We start from the raw sequence: 22,912 nt of genomic DNA on the forward strand, positions 1-22,912 counted from the left end.
AAATCAGCAGCTCTGTTACCTCTGTTGACTTTCACCATGTTTTCCTTCCTTTTCACTGATTTTTATTCTGAAGTTATAAAGCACTGTTTCACATTGTTAACAGCCTCTATACCCCAGCAAAATATGATGAAGTGACAAGAACATATCTTTTTCCTACATAATCTGCCACAGGCCTACCTTCATACATTGGATAGTCTACTTAAAAAAAAAAAAAAATCCACAAATTGTAAAGTATTACCTTTTATAAATGAAAAACAGAAACCTTGTAGCAGCTACTGTAAGGCTTAGTGCAAAGATATGTGAGGAAATTCTTGTTTTATTAGTTCCTCCCTTTTTATATGTTTTTTCTTTCAATTTCATTTTTCTAGTTTGCTGATCTTTTTACCTTTTCAATTTTTCTTCCTATCACCTGATCCAATTTAGCAGTGTCTTAGGGTCTACTCTGTGTAGTAAATAAAAAGTAGCTACATTACATGCCTGCAGAGGTTTCACTGTCAGTACTTCAGATTTAAGGCTGGATATTGATAGTGTATAGTGCTTTGTTTCAGATCTACTCTTAAACAAAGGGTTATATCCCTCCTCTGACTCTGCAATAGACCATGAAAAATGTATCTGTCTTAATTCAAGCAGCTATAAAGCATACTGCCATCTACTCCTTCAATGGTTTTGGGACCTCTCTTCTGTTTCCCATACTATTACTTTTTATTTTATAACCTTCTTTCTGAGGGTCCTAAGCTTTTCGTTTCTACTGATAAATTTGGGAAATACTTACTATAATTTATTATATTATAATCACAGTACCTATATATATAAAAAAATTGATAAAGGCTATAAGATTTCTCAGAACTGAACCTCTAGTTGCTTCTGCATGTTCCAGGAAAATTTAATATTGTCAAAATGGCATTTTAAAGTAAGAATTAGCAGAAAATAACAGTGACCATATAAAAAATATTTTTTAATCCTCATAGATTCTTCCTCTTCTAATGATGATGTAGTTGAGGCAGAGAAGATAAAGAATACTGCAGACGATAAACAGAAGACTCCTTTGCTATTCTTTGTTGTTATGGGGTAACATCATAAAATGTTTAAAATCTTTATATTGTCTTTCACACCGCCAGCTTTGTCTCTGAAATCTATATTGTTCCTTCTTTTACTGGTTAACTATTCTGCCCTGAAACCAAAGCCTTCCAAGTAACTTGACTGAGCTCTGAACTTATTCTTTTTAGACGCTGACAACATAATACTCGTAATGTACTTAGCCTCACTTGCCCTTTCCTCTAGTCCATGCTATATAAATTTTCCATAACTATGCCATCATGCATATCTATTTAGTAAATAATATCAAGATGCCTGGTATTATGCATAACAGTGAAGAAGAATTCCTTATGAAATAGCTTCCTTCAAAGCCTTTTTTTTGTTTGGTTTGTTTTTGGTTTTGTTAAAGAAATATATTTGATATTTATTACCTTCAGAATGGATGCATACACTGGTACCTAAGTGTAAGTCAGCTGTTAACTGAGGAATATAAGAAAGAAACCACTTTGGCTTTTCAGTGTAGAACTACCCACTGTCTTCATGCCTCCACCTTCTGTGCTACAAGGTGAAGAGATGGACTCATAGTCTGTCACGTTTTGGTGATTTCTGTGTTCTTCCTTTTGGCACTATTACCTTTCACAGACTGTATTTCTTGGTCAGCTCTTTTCCTCTCTCTTCTTCTGATCTCTTTTAGATGACTTAATTACATATATCATCATACCTGCATAAGCCTGACACCTCCATTTCAAGTGACAATAATACATTTTCATCAGAAAGCAGAGTATGTCACTATCATGGTTTAACCCCAGCCAGCAACTAAGCACCACGCAGCCGCTCACTCACTTCACCCCACCCAGTGGGATGGGGGAGACAAGCGGGAAAAAAAGTAAAACTTCTAGTTTGAGATAAAGACAGTTTAATAGGAAAGAAAAGGAAGGGAAAATACTATGACTACTACTACTAGAATATACAAAACAAGTGATGCACAATACAATTGTTCACCACCCTCTGACTGATGCCCAGCCAATCTCCAAGCTGTGGTGCCCCCTTGGCCAGCTCCCCCAGTTTGTATACTGGGTCTGATGTCATATGGTCTGGAATATCCCTTTGGCCAGTTGGGGTCAGCTGCCCTGGGCTGTGTCCCCTCCCAACTTCTCATGCACCCCCAGCTTCCACGCTGGCAGGGCGGTTTGAGAAGCTGAAAAGTCCTTGACTTAGTGTAAGCACAGCTCAGCAACAACTAAAACATCCCTGTGTTATCAGAATTATTCTCATCCAAAATCCAAAACACAGCACTATACCAGGTACTAGGAAGAAAATTAACTTCATTCCAGTCAAAACCAAGACAGTCATAGATGAGAACAGATAAATCTAGATGTTTTAGTTTACTCAGGCTGCATTTGCAAATGCGAGTAATACTGCAGTACTATAAAGGAGCTTGAAAAATCTTTTCAACTTGGTTCTGCAATACAGTGAGTTATTACATAAATCTGGCCCTGCAGCTTGGACACAGTGGAGAAATGGGGATCTATGAGTGTCTCTGCCCTGAGATAAATGTCTGATATCAAATGGCAATCATGTTGTTTTCTGTTCTAAGCACAGCATCCCAAGTTTAGCATGCAAAGTAATGGACCTCAGAGTATGGCTCCTGTTGAACCTAAACCAGTTCTTCTAAAGTTCCTTTCATCCCATCTGCAGCCCTACAATGTAGGAATGAACAGAAAGTGTTTAAGAGCAAAAATAGTGTAAATGGGAGAAATTACTGCAAATACACAGGTTACAGTGTCAGAAAAGACATAAAGGAGGTTTGGTTTCCTGTAGTCTGGGTCTTACACTTGTGGTGCTATGTAGATTCTTTGACAGCTCAAAAGAAAGGAGTTCATTTTGCAGCTCCTCTGTCAATAGAGGTATTAGCAAGGTCTTATTTGTACAGAAACTGTAGGAACCTCTAGGAATGTAGGATATATCAAATTTGGTTGAAATTACTTGGTGCTGTAGTGGGTTTACTTCAGCCAGCAGCTAAGCACTCACACAGCTGCTTGCTCACTCCCCTGCCTTCAGTGAGACGGGGAAGAGAATAGGAAGAGCAAAAGTGAGAAAATGATGGGTCAAGATAAAGATGGTTTAATAAGTGAAGGAAAGACAAAAAAACAAGTGATGCAAAGGCAACTATCTCCCACAAGCAGATTAATGCCCAGCCAGTCTCTGAGCAGTGGCCACCTTGGAAGACAATTCCTCCTCCCCCACAACCCTTTTCTTCCCCTACCCCCATTTTTTTATTGCTGAGCATGATTTTGTATGGTATGGAATATCCCTTTGGCCTATTTGAGTCAGTTGTTCTGGCTGTGTCTGCTCCCAGGTTCTTGCCCACCGCCAGCCTACTTGCTGTGGGTGCACAGAGGGGAAAGAAGAATGGTAAAAAAAAGAGAAAGCCTTGAGGCTGTGCAGGCACTGTTTGGCAAAACCCGAAACATTGGTGTGTTATCAACATTGGTTTAGCCACAAATCTAAAACAGGCAACATATGAGCTGCCCTGATGAAAGTTAACTTCATCCTGGCCAGACCCAGAACAAAGGGGTACAGAATTTGTTATAAATGTGCATATGATTATGTAAGATTTTTTGTTTTCCAGGACATCCAAGTTAATGAAGGTATTATCTATGTGAGCCTTGATACTGTTCCTGCGGAAACCTATGCTTGCCCTCAGTGGGACCTTAAGATTCTATTACATCAGTATCATCAGGTTAAATATATAATCCAAAAAGTGTCAAAAGAATAAAAAAAAAAAAAAAAAAAAGGTCACTCTTTCCACTTCATGTTTTTTCCTATTTTGTTTTTGTGGGTTTTACTTGTTTGTGTTTTTTCCACTCAGATTTGGTCTTCTTCTCATAGCAGTAATAACAACATTTAGAAAAGTTTGGTCCACACTACTTTGGCATAGATTGCTCACAGATGGTTTTTTTGGTCATTTTTGTCTTTTTACGAAATTACTTACAAGTGAAAAATTGTCACAACATTCTAGATGGTGACAGTCCTGCTAACATATTGAAAACAAGAGGAACTTCAAATTAAATCTTTGGCAAACATGTCTGGACTTTTTTCTCCTTCAAAATATAATAAGAATGTTAGTTAAATACTAAAAAAAGCAGCTTTGCACTCACATTATGTTTACTACAGCAAACATATCCCAGATGTGGAGGAAAACTGCCATTTTTCAACAGGAGTTCTCATAAAGTAGTAGCTTTTGTTACATTCCTCAAGACTTGGTAAATGCAGTAAACTTTGTGAGAGAAACATGATATTCCAGACTAGAATTGCGAAATGAATGTGCTGGTAACTCCAGTTTCATTTAAAAAAAAAAAACAAACACAACACATCAATAAGAAATCTAATATTTCAAAGTGTTAACAAACAATGGAAAATAAGAAATTGCTCCAGTTAAGAGCACTGTGATTCCTCATGCAGTTAGTTAGTTTACTTGTCCAGTTACATTTTTGGCTTTGTGCTGGTGAGAACTAAATCAATGCTACTGGATTATTGAGATTCATCATCTAGGAGGTGAACAGGTTATTAAAGATTCATATTTTTTATACAGAGAAGGTGGTATTGTGGAAAACTACTCACATCTTGATCTGCTAATTATTCTACGACTTGTTCTTTAACATCCTACTATTTGTTTTGTCTTTGCAAACAAAAAATAGAAATTTTCCAAAAGGTTAGGAACATTTCCACAACAAGGGAAAAGCTTAGGTAATCATAACTGTAGCTTTCTGGAGGTCTTTAGGACCTGGAAGAAAAACAGAAAGCTCATATCAAACACTGAATAACATTTTAAGCTTTTGGAGAGGTATCAAAAATATATGGTCAAATGCTAGTGAATCTTTTAAGTGAAACATTCACAGTTGTCAGAATTCCTAGTAAAACTAATTTCTAATTTTAAATGAATGCATATAAGAATGGAACAAGGAGCTGCATTTCTGCTTATGCTGGATGGTTAGAATTTCTAGTTTCTGCACCTATATATCTGCAGGTATATCTATTTAAACTAATATTCCTTGGCAGAGGCTTTGCTTTGTCATTATTTCTCATTTTATAAATAGATACAGGCTATTATGCCAGAGTACTAGCACTATCCAATCTGATCTTCATCCATTCCAAAAACATTTTTATTATAGCAGGGTGTGAGTCAAAGGACATAATCCATGTATTAAAGGTGTGTGCTAGCACAATACTACAAGGTAAATTGTTATTGATTCATCTTCTTTAGGGAACAGTTTTTGACACTGCTGACGATAGATATAAAGAGATGCAGCTCTAAATACAAAGGGTAAAGTTGAAAAGATTTACATTTAAATTAAAAAAGTGGCTGCTGGAAATCAATAATAATAATCAAGGGATTTAGCTTTGGAAACATCATGACATTAAAAAAAATTATGCAGATTTACCATTGTTGCCCTTTAGGTATACGGAGAAATCAAGGACAAAATTGATTTTTTTACATTTCTGTTTCTATTAAATAAGCTCAGATAATACTTGAATGCTAAGTATAGTTATTCTAAAATATTTCATATATGCAATATATGCCAAAGTGTATGATTACATGTCTTTATCTGTCTCTGAACTTCATTTATGCTGAACAGTCTCACCTGTGTTGTCACTAATGTAATCTATATCTCACATTTTGTTGGTAGAATGACAATTTTATGTTGTGTCCAATTATTATGTTAAAAAATGCTCCAATGAACAGCCAGTAGTTAAGCAAGCAATGAAGTTGAAAATGTAGCTATGTAGAATTCTACTCAGAATCTGTCTCAGACTAGCATTTTCCCACTTGATTTCTGTTCTATATGTGAATTATTCTGTGCATGAGTATAATGTCTTTCATATCCTGTGGATATAGTACAAAGCATGGTAGTGAGGCTACACAGCTGTGGGAAAGCAATGAAGGCTAGCACAGAATATGTGGACTCCTTCTGCAAACAGACTGAGGAACCTTTATGTGTTGAATTAAAAAGATATTTATTAACATTTATAGAATATAGAGATGTAAACCTCTGCTAGCAGAAGTTCAATAAACTGACAGCTGTGTAGCTCACTACCTTTCCCTCCTCAACTTTTGACCACAGATTAAATCAAAAAGATTCATGCTTTGTTGAGATGATAAAAGCTGAGTGCCAATGTGATTCTTGCATTCCTCTCAGAAACTATTGAAGTAAAAATACTTCTAGACCTAAAGAGTCTCTCCTTCTCTGTCTCTCTTACACACTCCCTCCTCCCCCCAAAGTCTCTGAAGATGGATAATTTCTCTTTAGAGTCCCTCTTCTCTCCCCAATATATTCTGGAGAAAGTGTAATCACATAACACAACATTCACTGTGGAAAGAGACAAAGGGGGTTTTTTTAGGTCCTGTTTCCAGTGTCTGTTCTGTGATCCTATGGAATACCCTTGTGATTAAGATCCTACACTGGGGTTTAGGAAGCTTCAGGTATCTTTTCTTCTTCCAGAAGCCAAATGTAATGTTATGGAAAATAAATTTATTTTAATTCTATAAATTTATTTCATTAGCTTCTCAGTATCTTAGTTTGCAACTTACACTGGAAATATTATTTACCGTTCCCACGTCAACATTGTGCAAACTTGTTCATTAATGTTTACAAGGACTTCAGCTATGGGCTTTTTGGAGGCTTTAGAATAATTTATTTAACAGATAGGCAGACATACCATAGTAGTTAGGCACCTGTAAGTTTCTGAGCCTGCTCAGATACAAAATTCTATTTTGAAGACACTTGGAAAAGTTACCAGGTCTTCCTAGGATGTCATTTTTGCAAAAAATAAATTCATGGTTTACAAAGGCTAAGCAACCTGTCTGGAAAAGATTTCATGTGGGAAATAGGAGAATGTTACACTTTAGTGGGCTGAGTAGCTGGAGAGAGAATGGAGAATAGAGACAAGAAGAGGGACAAGCGCTGGAATTAAACTCAGCAAAGTTTATGTAATTATCTGAATAGTTTGACCTGAATCTGAGAGTAGAGTCTTTGCTAGAGCTTTTTTATTCTGTAGAGTCTCTCTCTCTGCAACAAAGTGTATTTTCTGTATCAGAAAGTCTTTGGGGTTTTCTGCCTATTTTTACAGTTCAGCCACTGATTCAATGTGTATATGCATCATGTGTGTATGCTCACTATACTCCAACTGAAAAAGACATATTGGCAGCTATACCAAAAGCCCATCGATACCCCTTCGGGTCCTTAAAATACCCCCTCCTGAGATAGTCTATGCCAAGGATACACGGAGCCTCTGGACCAGTCACAATGGGGTGTTTCTGCCATTCATTTCCAGTTAGGCTTACTTCAGCTTCCAATACAGTTAATTCTTGGGATCCCCCTGTCACACCAGAAATACAAATGGATTCTGTCCCTTTATAACTTGATGGCATTAGAGTGCACTGTGCGCCCGTGTCTGCTAGAGCCTTATACTATGCATCACACTAGGTCTAATCAAACTCTGATGTGGGTACCAGAAGCAAAGCAGAAGAAATAGGTAGTTACTGTGGGCTTTATTCCCTACTCTGTAATGCATAGTATGACTGTAGCATAAATCTGCCAACTGAACAAAATACATGTATATACTGGGATCTAGTGTCCCTGTTAATTCTTGTGTAAATCTGATAACAAGGATGTCATCAGTTTCTCAGTATCTGATTTAGTAACTACCATTAACTGCCAAAATGTATGGCTAAATGAAATAATAATATCTTGCTCTTTTACAGTAATTTTTGTGAATAATTCTCAGAGTTCTTTAAAAAAAAAAAAGCTTTCAATATCTTCATTTTAAACTGAGACACAGAGAGGGGAAAATTATCTTGTTTGAGGGCATTGACAGTTGAAGTCTGATGACTCTTGCTGCAGTATATGAAAAAATTACTACTCAACACTGCCTACTTTGTTCTTGTCTATAGATTACTGTCTTTCCAGCAGTCACCAGAAGGGAAAGTGTGCCTGTATTTCAGTTACACTATACTAAGCCAAAGGTCTTTACCCTAAGCTATTAATTAATGAAGATGGTAGACTTTTTTACTAATGTGTGGGTATACCACCTACTTTGCTGGAAAGAAATAACTTCTAGTGAAAGGAAAAGAAGACAATAGAAGGAAGCATCTGCTTTTTCTGCAGAACGATACCTAGAATTTTTCCAGAACAGCACGTCAATGTCCTGCGTTGCCTGGTTACTGAGTCAGGAAAAGGATGTGAGTCCCCTACTACATTATCCAGTCTAACATACTTCCTCAGTTACTGAGATTTAAACACAGCATAATAAAGCATTAAACTGGTTTCCTGTATTAGAAAAATACTTTAGACAGTCTGGGGCAGAATTTGACCTTCTATTTTTGAAGTTTCTCTCTGTCACAAACCTTCCCCTGTGGGGAAGACACCTCTGTGTCTGAGCTTTGTTCTTATATTTACCCTGAAAGGCACTCTTTGATTTTAAGTTCTGAATATAACAACTTCCTTTTAGCACCAGATAAAACTCCAATTCAGTTCTAATTTTTATACATACCTGCAATATAGTTTTCTTTTATATTTCCCCTTTGTGTCTTAGTGGTTTCCCTATTCTCTAGAATTAACTTTTTTGAGGAATAAAGTCTTTGGATATACTTTTATGATATGTCTATTGTCTTAATTTTAATTTTAGCTACACAGTATCAACAAATGATATATCAAAATCACAATGAAAAATTCAGGAGTGGAGCTTGTGAAACATGCTATCAGGTTTCATCAGAGGTTTGAATATGATCTTAATTGGCACAGCTTTAATATCATTAAGAGTTTTGCATATGCTTCAGCTAGTGTTCATGCAGATGAGAACAAATATCAATATCCATCTGTCAAGTGAGTGCAGCACATATGGTATCATAGAACCTTAAAAAAAGTCAGGTATTGTTTATAAAATATGATTCAAACCACTGTAGTGTGCAATAACATAAGCTGGCTAAAAGACTTTCTCACCTTGATTTGCCTTCTAATTAAAGACAACCTGTGTGAAAACCTTGGAACTGGATACCTCCTTTTGCAAAAAAAGTGTGAATGCAAATTTGAGCTTCTCAGAAGTGCACCTATCTGTATTAATCCTAGATCTAAATAATTTCAAAGGTTGTGAGAATTTGGCTGCATTATGTCTATGCACATTTTACATTGCATTGTGTCTACAGAAAATTAAATGAAAATAGTGGTTTAAAGACAGTCACAGCACATCTATGTGAAGCTAAATATGTATATATATAAGACAAAAAATATGCAAATTACTATATTTTCATAGCTGTGTTACTGACTTCTAAAAACTGGCTATAAGAACTAAAAAAAACTTCATTCCTTTGATGAGAGCAGATGGAAGAGTCCCTTATGAGTAGAGAGAGCTTGGCAAGTTTCAAGAATTTGTTAACTTCAGTAGTTTTCATTTGGAATCACAAGATAGAAGTTGTGTCAAAACTATACTTGCTATCTAGCTTTTTACCACAACCTGTTTGCAATGTTGCAGTTGTACCCTTTTCAGTAGAAACAGGGAAAGCTCGTGAAAAGAGGAAGCAAAAAAAATTTGAAAGAAACTAAGGTATACATTAGGTTTTCATTTTCTAAATTAATGTGAGGAAAAAGAAAAAAAACCAACAAACTTCTACAACTCTGTGGAATAGAAAGATTAAAGGTCTTGTTTTCATTTACAGATTTGGAAAGTTGGAAAAGATTTGTCCAAATATTAACATGCTAAGAAAGAAGAAATAGACTTACTGGCATCTTATTTCACAGAATATTGATCAAATTAAGTAGTGTGTTGTACTATAGGAAGAACACATCTTGTAGCCTGGAAAACAAAATTTTAAGTAAGAACTGTAGATCACTAATGGTCTGTTTCAGTTTTGGAGCAGTTCATACTTTTGCTTTTGCAAAGAAGTTTCGTTCCTGTCTTTTTCTGGCATAACGCATCATTCAAAGAAAAGAAAAAAGTGTGGTGTTTCTGTGTTTTGTTTTGTTTTTTCTATGTTAATCTTATTTAGAAGTATGTTGGTTTGAAGGAAACCTCCCACCCACATAAAATATTTGAGTTGAGTGTAGAGCCAAAATCTTAGCTGTAAAGTAAAGCTATGTGAGTAAAAGTGAGCAACTGCTTTGCAAAATGTCTTTTTCTTTTCTAAGAGAAAAAAAATAAATATGAAGAACTGTATTCTGAACATAATAAGACAAGTGGATGTTTAATATCTTATTTATAAATTTCCTAGAAGATTCATCACAAGTTTCCTTTGTGCTTTTGGGCATACTGGGAGATTTCAGAAATTACACAAGATGAAGAACAAAGCTGAAGGTCATTATCATATAAAGGTTTGGAGGTTTACACATTCACAATTCTTTCAACATGTGCTATACAGAGCTGCTCTGTACATCAGAGAGTGATCTTAGGAGCAAGTTATGACTAAATGTCTAGTGAAGTAAATCCCTATATAAGCTAAAGATGTATCTACACTAAAGTGAAGAAGTAGCTTTAGTACTGTATACAAGGTAATTCTGAACTAAGCCAGCTATGACAACACCAGTTTGCTTTCAGGAGTGTAGAGCTCAGAGCCAAGTATGGCAAAAGGGTACAGAAAGGACTTAAAGAAGGTACCTTTCAGTACATGGTAAAGTTGGCATGAGCTAATCCTATACAGATAATGGATAATTTTTCACTCTTTTTCCTTAAACTTTTATCCTTTAGCCAGTTACAGAAGTTCAAATAGGACTATGTAAAAGCAAGATAAAAAGATAGACAATAAAGCCTGGAAAGTTTAAATTTTTTAAATATGACTTGCATAGAATTTCACCCTTCAAAAAATATCCCCTTTAACCTATTGCTTGTATATCAAACCTCATTTGAAGCCTGTCTCTAAGCTATGTATGTTATAGATCCCTGGATTTAACTGAAAATGTGGCACATTTATTTTACATTTCTTTTTCAAAGTATGGTTTTGAGATAGTGGACTTACGCACAAAGAATAAATGTAAGATAATAAATTCATCCCTGATGTAGTGTCATTGATTTCAATAGTAATTCTGGCCCAGTTATTTGGAAATATATTTTTCAAAGGTTTCATTATCTCATAGTAATTTTTCATTTCACTAGGGAAACCAAAGACATGCAAAAGGACTGGGAAAAGGAATCAGAAACAATTAAAAGCACTCATGGTAGTCATTTCTTCTGTACCCAAAGAGAATTTAAAGCCTATTGTTTAGCTTTCTACAGAAAAGACAGAAAGAAGATGCAATAAAGTGGATAATACATCAAATGTTAAGATACAAAAGATTTATCATAAGAATTTTCTCTAGCCTATCACTCCATGGAACCCACTGATACTGAGGAAACAAATATGTAAGGTTATTCAGAAAAGGTCAGTACATATTCTCCTATGGAAAAAAAAAAAACGCAAAATCATTTCAAGGCCAGAACCAGTTCAGTGTCTCATTATTTCAAGCTGGTTTGTCCCTCTGTGACTTGAGAAGACATTCCTCAGGACACAAAAGTAGCAAGTTCTTCCAGCATCCAAGATTAGGCAGCGGGAGCTGTTGCTCCGTGTATAATGGGACAATGTAAGTTTTCTTCTTGTCTTGGATCTTTCTGAAAACCTGATTTAAAAGTTTCTGATTTCTTAAGCCAAAGCCTGGGCTCTAATCTATAGCCACTTGAGAAAAAATGGAGAAATATTGGAAAAGATGTTATTAAAGATTGACCTTTCTTGCATGTGAAAAGAAGCCCCTTGGAGTGCCTTTCATACAATTCGGAGCTGCAGTCACATGATGTTGTTAATACTTATATGTTAGGGCATAAATTGATCACTAGCTAGAACCAGGAAAAAATGTCTTTGCTAAATCTCGGGGGGGAGGGAATAGAATATGAGAAATATGGACTTTGCAGTTTTTTCACTTGATATGTTTTCATTTGATTTGTTGTTTGAAGCCAGTCCCAGTTCCAAGCCCGCCTTTGGCAAGGTAATAGTAGATTAGAGTTCATAAATGTCAAGTGGTCTCTTCACCCCAGCTTGCAGCAGGACAAGTGTATACTCAGGGACTGCTTTCTTTGTTCATTCTGATGATAAAAAAGGTTTCTGCAGTAGCTGAAGGATTTATAAGTCCCTTACTCTGTCCTTTTTTTTTTTTTCCCTGCAGTATCGTGTTACCTGTAACTCATTAATAAGTAGACCTTCTGCAAAATCTGTGTTTAACAATCATCTGTTTCTACAATCTCAGACTGACTTTGCTGCAGTGTGCTAGAGCGCAGAAGAGTGAACTGTCAGCAGCAACTGATTTATAAGAGTGATTTACCTTCTGGAGAGTGTAATTATGTTCATAGTTAAGAATTAATCAGGTGAGAGAATTATAGAATAATCACACTCTTGACTTTGGAAGGACAAACTGAATGGAGATTGTTCCACCGAGTCATCTCAGCAGATGGAGATCTCTTTACTCTTTAACAGCTGGAAGACCAGGTTTCCAGGATAGCTGTCTTTATTTTTAAGATAGAAAATGAGCAATCTTGCAGTAGTTACCTTTCAGCTCACATAGGTGAAAATACATGAGAAAGGTGGAGCAAGGATAAAATATATTAGCAATCATGAAATTAAAATAAATCAGATAAAATTCTAGCTGAGATTTTTTTTAATTTGCCTTTATGACATTGTGTATAGTTCTGTGAATATAAGAAAAGTTTCTCTCTGTCTCTGCTGACTAAAAGACTTTTCTTTTTCATCTTAATAATGAATGTGATGTCTTCTACATTTCAAACTTCTTGGTATGTGTCCTTTAACAATTATGTTTTATTAAACTTCACGGCAGTGGGATCTTAATTTGAAGATGCCACACTGTTTGAAAGACTAAAGGCCAAAATATGAGATTTTCCGGATAGTTTCTTAGGGACTCTACTAGATTTTTTCTTAAGTATAATTTGCTTTACATTTTTGTCTGAGCTCACTCCCACCCTTTATAGGTAAAATCTTGTCCTAGGCACTGCCAATCAGGTATGTCATGTGCAATCATATATAGCCTGTAGGGGTATTGACTTTGTGAGGTACTTTCTGCACAGTGAAAAGTCTCCTGTAGTTCCAATGGACCTTGATTAAAGTTTGTGAGGTTCATCACCTCCAATGAAGTGGAGGTGCTCATTTCACTTATTACGTGTGAGGCTGGAATATTTCAAGAAATGTGCTGTTAAACGAGTATTAGTTACAGCTGTTATAAAGATGTCCCAGGTTGTCCACATTATACTTATACCTGGTACATCAAGGCACAATCTCCTTTTCTAGCCTAATGGGAAACATGGTCTTGAGCAAACTAACTGTACAGAAAAATGGTCATGAGCAGATTCTACTGGAATTTCTTTGACTTTAAGCAGCCACAGTTCCTTGTGTAACAACAACGTGTAGTCCCTAGCGGCTAAAGTCACAATTTACTTTTTACTTCAAAAATTATATGAAATAGTGAGCTCTGTAGGAGGACACACTATCTCCTCCTGGCTTTTTGCAGACCCAATGAGCTATCAAATAGGTCCGAGTCCGGGGCAGCCATTGGAACTACTCAATGTCAATGGTAGATACATTTCATCCTTCCCAAAGGAAATTGTTTTATGATGAAAAAGCTGTGAACGCTCTCGCATTCAGGCAGGAGAGAGAAAAGATCCAGAAATTCAACACATTGTTTTCATGTGAGGGGAATTTCTGACAGGAAAGGTGAAAACTCACTTTCTAAATCAAACATGCTGTAGTGTGTGTGCTGAGCTTCATTTGGCTTCCCTGCCTCATTATGCCTCCTTATCCCTACAGCAGTTTTTTTTTTTAACAGTGTTTGAAAAGTCACCTTTGGGACTAGACAAATTCTGTCATGTTCTCAAGGAGAACAAGAGAAAAAGACCATAATGTCCACATTGGTAAATAAATGGTCCAGTATTTATTTACACACCTCCTAAGTGTTTCTCAAAGGACCCATTCAAGATGAAATTCTTCTGTCCCAAAGGAGACAAAGGTGTTTTGTGCCCCATTTGCACAATGAGGGAGCTGCGTATTAAGGTAGTAGTCTGCATATCATTATGCATAATTATAACTATAATTACAGCCCTTTATTTCCCTGTGTCTCTGAGTTGCCACCTGCAATAAACTGCATCACTCATATTTAGCATAAATGTAGTCATTTTTAAAGTGTAAATAATAGCACTTTTTTTTCTGAAAAGCAAAGCTGTATAGAAACCAATGGTCATACAGATTTTTTCTTTTCCAAGTCTTTATAAGCTTTCTTTAGAATACTTTGATTTGGCAGCCACTATATAAGCGTCTACTGTCTAAGCTATAGTCAAAGCAGAAAATGTAATTACTTCCAAGAACATTAGACTTCAATGTTTTGGGGCCTACAGAAGTCCCCAGAAAAACACTTGACTAAGTCTTCAGTAGGTTATAGAATAACAATAATTTCAGCCTTACAGATACAAAATTTTATGCTGTTCAGCATGTCTGTCTAAGTCCAAGTTCCCTCCTAAAATGCAAGTGTGTATTGTGTTCATATTTCTGAGCATCCTTACTGACAACTCCTACCCCATACTTTGTGAACGTGTTTCTGAAACTTACCCACACGACGTACTAAGGATTCAACTAGAGATATAGTTAAACCTTATCTGCCATTAGTCCAGAAATTAGAGAGCAAGTTTTCCTTCTCACATATGCTATGCAGTACCAGTCCATGGATAGGTCCTGCAAACAGACCTGGTCTTAAGTTTACTTCTGTCCTAGTTCTAAGCACAGGTATCCGTCCTCCTGCAACAGCAATGACTCGTGGCCTTCCACATGGCTTGTCTTGTTTCTTCACCAACAGTGTTTTCCTCTTCACATCAGAGCTGCCATTGATGTGTAGAATCCCCTATACAAACACTGTTTTGGGGATTGGGGCAAAGTCTTTTGCACTCCTATGTGGGCAGCAATCAGTTATTTAGAGAAAAATGCTATAATAAAATATAGGCTTTAAAGAGCACCCTGCATTTCATGATTGATAAGTGCTGCTTATTTGAGTCCACTTCAGGTCTCAGACAATGTACTCGTGGAAGAAGTTCCACTAGAACTCAGTAAGGATGAAATTAATGACTAACAGTTTACCTTTATCTTTTATGTTTATGTTAAATTCTATATAATCATTAGAAATAAGAATGTACAATTTTTTTATTATATTTAAAGGATTTTTTACACAACATTAAACCTTGGTAATGATACTGAAACTTTAGGGCAGGGCATTCCTAGCTTTTGAATATTCGTCTGTGAGTCTTCTCTGTCTCTTTCTCATTCTAATTATCATATTTAATACTTAGTACATGTTCCCTGCTTAGTACATGTTCACTGCTTTATATTATATATGCAGAATGCCATGCAAAGACCAGTTAATGAATTTTCACAACTTCCTATTTACATAGTTAAGTTTAAATTTTAAAAATCAAGAAATCATTTGCATTTGGGAGATACTGTAATATGTTTTCAGTGAAGAGCGTATTACCACAGGGAATTTTACTAGAAGTAACAGGAATTTGAAAAGTCCCTTCCTGGCTCTGCAGAGTCTCACTGTGTGAGGAAAAGGAAAGGAAGATGTGCAAGTAGTGTAGTAGCAGTGGCCAACCCTACTAACAAGGGATCACACAGGATTTTCCACATCTGGAAAGTTCTACAGGAAACATTTGTTTCTATCAGACTCCTCTTTTCTTACTACGCATAATCATAGCAGAAAATCAGAACATAGAGCTAATAATATTTTCTTGGTTCTTGCAGCAATAACAATACTCTGTCATTGTGAAGAAACATAGAGAAAGGAGAGAGAAGCTGAGACATATAAGTGGTCAGAGAATGGCAGCCCTGCAAATCTTCAGCAGCTGCATAGAAACCAAGACACTTTATGCTGTTAAAGCATTTCCCTTGTCCCTCCTACAGGGAAAGCCCACTGGATGTGCCTGTTTCTTTTTCTGTAGGAAAGAGACCCACATAGTGTTATCCCTATGGTTTTTAATTTCCTATTTCAGATGGCTTTATTAATCTCTCAGCTGGTCACCTACAGATACTAACTGTGCTCCCTGAAACATCTCTGCTGGACTCTGGAAACTCACTTTCTATTCTGCTATTTTCACAAAAAATATGAAGGGGGGCAGGGAACAAGGGCAAAGGAAAAGAAAAAAGAAAGGTTGTGTATCTCCATCTTTAGTATATACCTGAAGAAAGAAGTGAGATATTTTCAAACATTTTTTTTTCCTTTCCTAGAATAAAAAGCTACAACATGTCTCACTCCTAAGGAGAAAGTCCACTAAAAATTCAGCATCAAAAGATGGTTCTGTAGAGAACTATCCAGCTGATTATGTGCTGAAAAAGAAGCTCTAGTTTCTCTAGTTTTTTTCCCTGTGTTCACAGTGGGACATCAGTAATTTTGGGGAAATTCAGACTTGCAGTCTTGTCTAGTGCTTGTCCTTGCTATTTAAGGATTGCTGTAGTGTTACCTCTTTTTTATTTTCCAAGGTAGTCTTTATGGTCCTAAGAAAACTTGTGTCAAAATGATGTTTAATAGATTATGCAGACTGCTTATCCAAGCCAAGAATCAGTGTACATTTGTGTCTATTTAAACTGGCTTGTCAGTCTGTAAGTGGACAGAATGAAAAGTGAAAAACTAACAAATCGACGTGGCGGTGGAGCGTTAAGTGCTTATTGTTGTGCATGCTTATGTGAGGTTTTCTTCAATGTTTGAATTCTGAAATGGTTGATCAGCTATGTTTTTTTCTGTCTTTAAGGAAATAGGCCACCCAATTTCTAGCCATTGGAAAAGACAAACATGAATAAGAAATTAATTTATGCATCAGAATTTGGCAAATTTAATTGGCTAAAAATAACAATAAAGATCCATTATGCAAGGCAACAGAGAACTGCAACCACTCTGCTGAGGTCATTCCTGCTCAGGTCAGTTCTTAGGAGAGAGTTTCAATCCCACCCACCCATTTATGTTGGTCTATTGGGGTGGGGGGGAGAAGAGAAAATAAGAGAAAAGAGAAGAGAGGAGAAGAGAAGAGAAGAGAAGAGAAGAGAAGAGAAGAGAAGAGAAGAGAAGAGAAGAGAGAAGAGAACTGTTTACATAAAGAGGTAAGGAGAATTTTTCTTTTTGACAGAAATATCTCAGTCATTTCGAGTAGTGGTTTTGTCATCCACACTCCAGTCTTTTGCATATGTCCAATAGAGGAGGTGTTAAGGCTAATATGAGGGAGGCTTGTTTTGCTCGGAAAGCCACTAATTTATCTCTGACTACCATGGAAAGTTAGACAATGGAAATGTGGTAGAAAGCCAAATAAAGCCTTTTCTGTTAAGAAGCCTCAAGATTGCTTTCAGTGAAAAGCTGACCTCCAATTTTTTCATGTTTCTTTGTTATATTTCCAAGTGAGATGGAAGAAATATGGAACATCATTTACAACAAGACTCTGACAAGCATTCTGCACAGTACATGTGAAGAGTGAATTGCAGTTGCTCAGAAGAATGATTGTGAGTAAAATCGTGACTCATTTTAAGGTCACAGCAAATTTCAATGAAAAGAAGAACCAGCGTATATTAACTTCAGCTATTTACAAACTGCATGTTGAGCAAAGATAAGGACATGAGTTGAACAGTAACTGAGAGAGTAACCAAGACTGGTATTTGCTTCAGCCCAAAGACATTTCTCTTTTCCCTGACCTATGCAGGTAGCCTTAGAAGACAGACTCTGTTTTCATTAATCCAGCTGACACCATCACAAAGCAATAATTATTGTACTTTCTGTTGGCTCTGTGGGAATTTTTAAGACACTGAATACCAATCTTTTGTCATACATAAAAATATTTTAATATAAGAACAGAACAGATGACTGAACTGATAGTCATTATCAGGTCTGACTAACCACCTATGAGCATTAAGAACACAGGGGTATTTATGCCTGCTTTGTGTGTTGTTTAGCAATGTATGAAGTTTATGTCATTTGCACCTGACACATAGGAATGCCTTGTGCTTCTCCTCCTCAGATCTCTTCCTAAACCACAAACAGAATTGCCATAGGCCTCACAACAATCATATACCTGTAACTAATTTCTAAAAATATTTGTTGCCCTCCGTACTCACTCCTGGAATATCTAAATCCTGAATACCTGTAAAAGGTTAAACGTTTTATATATAATATCTTGGTACTGAAATAGAGACACTCATACAAGAGTAAAAATATTTCTTTACTTCACAAGCATGTAGTAGTGACCATATTTACTGGGGTTTGATCATGAGTTTGGGGTTCTGCTTAGGTGGTTCCTTCCAAAAGTAGGGGACCATACATGCTTGACATATGTTTAACTGTAATTAGAGTTAGATGTGTAACTCCTTACTCTTTTTTTGAAAACTCAGTCATAAGCATGAAATTAAATGTATTTTTAAATGGCCAGTCCAAAATCTAGAATACCGCAAAATGTTCCCTTACTTCTAAATCATTCTTACTATATAGCCTAAGCTCCATAATAATTCATCAATCAAAACATTTCATTACCATTGCATTGGTATGATTTTTAGTCCTACTGCAGAAGTTGTCATTATGTCATTTTTTAAGATCTGTTTCCTGACGTAAGGTAGAGAATCAATACAAAAATATTTTCATGTGTTTAATTCCCACTAAAATCCTAGGAAGCAAATCAATATAAGGACTTTCCTGACTTTGAACATTTGCAGTGCAGGATCTTAAGAAACTGTATAAAATCACATGCCTGAAACGTCAATTCTTAGTTTCCTAATCCTAAATTTAAACATAGAATCATAGAATGGTTTGGGTTGCGAGGGACTTTAAAGATCATCTAGTTCCAATCCCCCTGTCATGGGCAGGGACACCTCCCACTAGACCAGGTTGCTCAAGCCCCATCCAACCTGGCCTGGAACACTGCCAAGGATGGGGCATCCACAGCTTCTCTGGGCAACCTGTTCCAGTGCCTCACCACCCTCACAGCAAAGAACTTCTTCCTTAAATCTAATCTAAATCTACCCTCTTTCAGTTTAAAACCATTACCCCTCATCCTGTCACTACACTCCCTGATAAAGAGTTCCTCCCCATCTTTCCTGTAGGCCCCCTTTAAGTATTGGAGGGCTGCTATAAGGTGTCCCCAGTGTACACCTTACATGGTGTAATGACATGGAAGTCTGGTTGGATCTTCTCCCCATTAGAATGGTACGTAGTTTTTTCTTAATCAATTCTGGATCATAAAAAGATAAAGTTGAAATGAATGAGTAGTATGATTGAAAATGAGATGATTGGCTTTTGCAACCCTTGCTTCTCGTTTGTCCCTTGATCCTTCTTTTCCCATATTCTGAAACATTGTGTGTGCACTGACAGCTTAATATACAACCTTCCTGAAAGGTCTTTAAGCGGAATTCCGTACATAGGCCATTCCATTTATTTCAGAAGTGCAGCAATATGACAGAAATTTTATTAACTGGGCTTGACACTACAGGATATTTTTCCTTTATTTCTGGTGGTTCCTCTACCCAGTTCTTCTTGGGCATTACCTGTAGCATTTGAAATTCAGTCTACTGTGTGGATTTTGCCACATGAACATCATTACCTTTTGAATTTCTTTTATTTCTCAGGGAGTAGAAATAATGGGTGAAAAAAAGTATTGTTTACCGCAATAAATTTTCCTGGTTTTATTTTTAAAAATTTAAAAAAAGAAAATAAATAAAATAATCCCATTCTTTTCTTAATATTAACTAAAACTCAATGGAATAAAAATTTGCTTGAATTTAGTAGTCATCTTTATGCCATAAAATAAAAATTTAGAATTACATGTATTTATTTTTAACATAAGCAAAATTAAATTATATAATTTTGGATGCCTCTATACCTCAAGGAATGTGACATGAGCAGTTATATAAGAACTGCTGATATTAGCTCTGTGACAAACTGTCAGGTGCAGTTTACACTTATTGCCAGAAAATAATCCTTATGAGTTTTATATGTTTTTATTTGGACACAAATGTATGTTTTGTGTAACTGTACTTTTCTTCATGCTGATGTAAATAAACAGTAATTTTACTGAAACATTTGAAGAGTAATATCATTTTAGAATGTTTAGAAATCCAACATCAAGAACAGACTGTAAAAGCCTGAGGTTGATCTGTGCAGTAACTATTGAAGGTGCCTGTGCTGATCTCAGTAATTTAAAGTGACATTCAAGGGATGCCCATAAGCATCTGTGCATCCGTTTTATGGATCAAGAGAAGGAACTATGAAAATTCTACAGGAAACAAAATGTGCTTTTTTGGGCCAGAAAGTAAAGCAAGCATGGCACAGCAGTTTTATGGGCTACCTGGAGAGTGATGTGAATACTTTGGAGTATGCAGACTCCAAAATTTTCAGGTGGTATTAGAAAACACTATGTTTTTTTCTGTCATAAATGATATACAAAATCCTGTTTACAGTCAGATTTTGATCTAAAGACAGTTTGGAACATTTTCAAAGCACACACAAAACTGATTTTTTTAACTGAAGAGGTACTTTTGGGCTGGGAGAAATTGTTTTGCCAGAAAACAAGGAAGAATAAAAGGAAAGAATGGGAGCTATGTGGAGAGTCCTGGAGATTTAGTTTTGCTGGTTTTGCTGCTGCAGAAGACATGGGTTGCTACGACCCATGCATCCTGATGAGGTTTGCCTAGGTGGTGAACAGTCTCACTTTCCTTTTTACCTTAAGCAAATGAAGGAGCAGAACCTTGGACCTGGGACGCCCCAGAAACTGTCACCCAGAAGCTGCTTACATTACCAATAAACAGAACCAGCTCTAGAAACTGGACTGCATTTGACAAAATAGGTGAGATTTCAATATGAAAAGAAAGAAACTAGAACTGGTTGTCTGGTGATATTCATGTCTGATTACTACAGATGTTCAGTAGGTTCCCTCTTTATTGTTTGCCTGATCAGTTCTTGGTACTTAACCTTTCTTACTCTGTGCTACTACACTGACACTGTCACTGTTAGGTGACACCAAAAGTAACACTAAATTTATGGCAATATTAGACAAAGTATTAGCAGAATATTTGAAAGTTTTATGGAACAAGGTAGGTTATTTGTTGTTGCTAAGGAAAACCACTTGCTTTTGAAAGATAACATTGAAATCGAGTATAATGCTTATATCAACTGTGTCTTTAAAAAAAAAAAAATCCTTTTCAGAAAACAGCTTGGGGAAGAGGAAAACTTGAAAAAACTTCTTTACATAAATCGTAGATAATTTCCAAAAGATGAAAATGAGTCTTTGCTCTAAAGTGAGATCCAAGAGTTTTCAAAATCATCATGTTTTTGAAGACACATAGCAAAGTTGATGGATTGACTTAGAGCAATTAGCAGTGTTCAATGGTAGTTCATAGCACTAGCCTGCTGCATTGTGCATTGGCTGGCTTTTGATGAAAAATGGTGAGAACTGTATGAATTCAGAGACCTGATAGATTCTGCCTCCAATAGAGTCTGAATCTTCCGAGGACACAGTAAATTATATAGGTTTATTAAATTTTGTTCATTCCAGCCACACTGTTTTTCATATGTTCTATAGCAGTAGTTTATATTAAAATCTTTACTTTTCTTTAATGGGAAATCAGTTTCCCAGTAAAAATAATGATTTGGCCAAACACAGGTAACACATTGAGTCACTGATTTTAAATAATTATGCTGAGACATATACATACTAGAGGAGTAAAATTACTTCATTTTTTCCCCAAATGGAAATAACACATTTCTTTAATCCTTACATATGGAATATTATGTTCTCTTTCTTGTCATTTCAAAGAAATCCCTTTCATGTCTCATGTGCAGATTAGGCAAAGGAAAGGGTGAATTCAATGAGCAGGCATCAAAATCTTGTTATTATTAAAATGAGAGCAAGATCTGAGTTATAAACAAAATTTAAGTACAGCAAACTGCTTGCATTTCATATGATGAAATGCTATCGGGAAAGCATAGAAAATTCATAAAAGTAATGTAATAAGCATTCCTCATAGTTAACGGGAAGAAATTTAAGGACCTTGGATTTCTTGTTTCAATCATCTTGATGGGACAGAAAGTCATTTTCATGAGCTACTATGTAATTTTGGCATGTTTTTTTTATAATCCAAAAATAGAGTAAAAAAAATTAGGAAGCACGTATGGTCTGAGAGTTGCAACATAGGATAATGGATTTAAATAGATGTCTCCCGCAGAGAATATTGTTCATGCTGACATCTGTATTGTGCATGTTGTTTTCACACATTCATCAGGAAGGGATATATGAGTGCTCAGGGCCAACAGAACCTTATCAATAGCCCTGTTTTCAGGCAATCTCTAACATGAAAAGCAACTGGGAATTTATAAGATAATCTTACTATATGTTTGCAAGAGCAAACACCAAAAAATCAGGAAGCCAGTGCTTCCATTCTTACTAATGTTAAACTGAGTATTACTTTTAGCATAAGAAAGACTGGAAGATTGGTTCCTTTAAAACTCATGATACTATGATTTTGTGGTAACTTAGTTCAAATTCAGTAATTGTGTATGTCATGAGTAGTTTCAATTTTCTTCAAAGAATGGGTTACATTTCAGACTGGGTAATATATCAGAAGACCTAGGATTTAAAAGGTACCAGAGAACAGCCAATCATTACATAAACATTATTGAAATGTTATCACTGAAATCATCAAATTAACTACAAAAAATGAAAAAGTTAAAAAACTTCTGCTCATGCAAGGTACTGACAAATGCAAACTAGTAGCTGAGCCGTGGTGCCCAAAGAAATGGATAGAACACAAAAACCCCTGAAGCAATGTAATGTTAAACACATG

This window comes from Haliaeetus albicilla, chromosome 5 (genome assembly GCF_947461875.1).
Source record: "Haliaeetus albicilla chromosome 5, bHalAlb1.1, whole genome shotgun sequence".
Lineage (NCBI taxonomy): Eukaryota > Metazoa > Chordata > Aves > Accipitriformes > Accipitridae > Haliaeetus > Haliaeetus albicilla.